The 3,210-nt window shown below is 44.2% G+C and overlaps 1 long non-coding RNA gene across 1 annotated transcript; it reads left to right on the top strand.

Moving 5' to 3' along the window:
* LOC103268464 lies at positions 1-2,702 on the top strand. The gene is made up of 4 exons (XR_504817.2): positions 1-83; positions 529-561; positions 701-748; positions 914-2,702. It is a non-coding gene; the product is annotated as an uncharacterized LOC103268464 (long non-coding RNA).
* Positions 2,703-3,210: the final 508 nt, after the last annotated feature.

Below are 3,210 nucleotides of genomic sequence, written 5' to 3' on the forward strand. Positions count from 1 at the left end.
CGTGGCAATCATTGCTGGCCTGTTTCTGGTTCTCCTTGGAGCTGTGGTTATTGGAGCTGTAATGTGGAGGAAGAGGAGCTCAGGTAGGGAAGGGGTGAGGGGTGGGATCTGGGTTTTCTTGTCCCTCTGGGGATTTCAAGTTTTAGGTAGACATGTGTCTGACCTCATTACTGGGAGGTACCATCCACGCATAGGTGCTTAAACAGCCTGGGGCCCTGCGTGCCAATACTTACATACTCTTCTGCAAAGCACATGTGGAAATAAAGGACCGATTTTTCACCTTGATCATTGTGGTGTTTAGGACTTGATTCCCAATAGGTCATAGGGAAGATCCCTGCTGAGGACAGACCTCCAAGGGGGGAGTTGGTCCAGTTCTTATACATTTCCTTTCCTCTTGTTTCTTGATGTGGCCCTGGGTCTATAGTCACAGTCTGGGAAACTTCTCTGGAGTCCAAGACTAGGACTTCCTCTAGGACCTCATGGGCCTGCCTCCTCCTTGGCCTCTCACTGGACATTTTCTTCCCACAGGTGGAAAAGGAGGGAGCTACTCTCAGGCTGCAAGTAAGTGTGGTGGCCATGATCCCTCAGGTTCTTGAAACAGTGTAGATAGGAACCCATGGGGGAGCTCACCCACCCCATAATTTCTCCTGTACCACATCTCCTGTGGACTCTGACCAGGTCCTGTTTTGTTCCACCCCAGGTGGTGACAGTGACCAGGGCTCTGATGTGTCTCTCACAGCTTCTAAAGGTGTGACCCTGGGAGGCCTAATGTGGTAGAGGAAGGAGTGGGGAAGAGGGGACACAACTGGGCTGTGGAGATTTGGGGGATATTTTGCGTGTATGTTGGGCTGTTCAGAAGTTCACCACTTACCATGGCTGATCTGAATTTGTTCATGACTATTTTCTTCTATAGCGTGACCCAGCTGCCTTTTGTGGGACTGAGTGAAAGAAGATTTGTTCACACCTCCTCTTTGTGACTTTAAGAACCTCTGACTTCTCTTTCTGCAAAGGACATTTGAATGGGTCTGCATTTCTATTACGATAATGTAAGGATGTGGAGAGATGACCAGCCCACCCCTGTGTCCACACTGACTCCCTTCCCCACCCTGACCTGTTGCCTTCCCTGATCATCTTTCCTGTTCCAGGGAGGTGGGGTGGGGACGTCTCCATTCCTGTCTCTACTTCATGGTGTGCTGAGCTCTATCTTCTTAGTTCCCTATTGAAAATAGGAATCTGAATATAAATTTGTTTCAAATTCTTACCATGAGAGGTTGATGAGCTAATTAAAGGAGATTTCTAAAATTGGAGAGAGGAAATAAATGGCAGACCTGAGAACCTTCCAGAATTCACATGTTTGCTGAACTGAGTCTGTTGCAGGAGGGGAAGGGGAAGACTGTGAGGAACCGAGTGTGAACAGAGCCTGTGTCCAATCAATGTTTAGTTTATTACACTTTTTGATGTGGTCATTCCTCAGCTGGATCATTTTCACTGCTCCACTGTCCTTGTCCCTTCAGTAGAACCTCGTTGCAGCAGGACTCAGACATCAGCCAGGGTGGCTCCTGTACAATGTGTCTCTGTGGTATCAAGAGATGAATTTTCAGACCTGTCCAGTTCTTGCTGTTCTTATAGGGCTCTTGCTTGCATCATATCTTTCTCATCTTTTTTTCAATCCTTTTATTTTGTATTTCTTTTTCATTTTTATGGATACATAATAGTTGTACCTGTTTATGGGGTACATGTGATATTTGATACAAGCATATGATGTGTAGTGATCAAATCTGGGTAATTAGAATATCCATCACCTCAGACATTCATCATTTATTTTTGGTGGGAGCATTCTAAATCTTGTGGTTATTCTGAAATAAGCAATATGTCATTGTTAACTATAGTCACCCTATTGTAGACACTATTATACTATGCTTTATTCCTTCTGTTTGACAGTGTTTGTGTACCCATTAACCAATCTCTCTTTATTCCTCCTCCCCCTCCCAACTATCCTTCCCAGCCTCTGGCAATCACCATCTATTCACTATCTTTGTAAGATCAAGTTTTGTAGTTCACAGTTAAGAGAGGGAACATGTAATATTTGTCTTTCTGTGCCTGGATGATTTCATTTAACATAATGTCCTCCAGTTCCATCCGTGTTGCTGTGCCCAACCTTTTTAGAGGAACCAACTTCTGTAATTAGCAGACAGTGGGATTCCATAGTTACCATCTTAGGTAAATCTCTGTTGGTATTTCTCTTCTAGTCTGTTCTCCTATCCCCTCTTCCTGCCCTTAGTTCTAGAAAACTCAGTGTTGGCTCTATTCCAAACTCATGGTTTTATGAAGCAAAGTCTCATTTAGATTTTTATTTGTTTGGAATATTGGACCTGTAGTTAAGGATTGTTGTTTCCTGAGAAAGAAATATAATTGTGAGTTGCCGTGTGAGGGGAGTTGGTGTGGCGGAATGTATGGAGGGAGGAGACACACAACAGCACTGGTGAAAAAAAGCACAGGTGACATTGATGTCCATGTAAGAGGACATTGTGCTGTAGGTTCCACAAAACAGAACTTGGTCTGAGGCTGTGTTAACAAAGATAATGTGTCTGTGTTAACAAAGATACTGTGTTGGATCATTCTTCCAACATATATCTGTTGTCGCCAGATATATGACAAACTTTTCGTATCTGAGAAACATCATTAAAGTAACAACAGAAAAATTGTTGGTTTTGAGCATATGTTCTAGAGGGAAGAGACAGATGATAGATATACTCTAAGCAGATTAAAGAAGGAAAGTGTTTGTGTTGGAAGGTGGTAAGTTCTGTGGGCAGGTGACACAGAGAGTCAGTATGTGGGGACACGGAAGATGCTGTTGTTTCCAGTGGTCAGAATGGGCCTTGTGGCAAAGGACAGACCTTTGAGGAATAATTTGTAGGACATGAGTAATTACACATGAGGATGTCTGTGGATGTTCTTTCCGGGTAGAGGGACCCTCCAGTGCACATGCACCAGGGCAGGAACAGTGAGGAGGCTTGAAGGGCTGGACAGAGAGTAGCTAAAGTGGAGGAGATGTCTACTAGAAATGCAAGGGAGGGAACGGGGTGGCAGGTGAACAGCAAGTCCGGAATTTCTGAGAAATGACTGGGACCATTTAAATAATATTTAAAGCCTCGAGCATGGATGAGGGCACCAATGGAGTGACTGGCTACAGAAGAAAAAGGGAATAAG

The sequence above is a fragment of the Carlito syrichta genome, unplaced genomic scaffold (genome assembly GCF_000164805.1).
Source record: "Carlito syrichta isolate Samal-C Ts95f unplaced genomic scaffold, Tarsius_syrichta-2.0.1 Scaffold308836, whole genome shotgun sequence".
Lineage (NCBI taxonomy): Eukaryota > Metazoa > Chordata > Mammalia > Primates > Tarsiidae > Carlito > Carlito syrichta.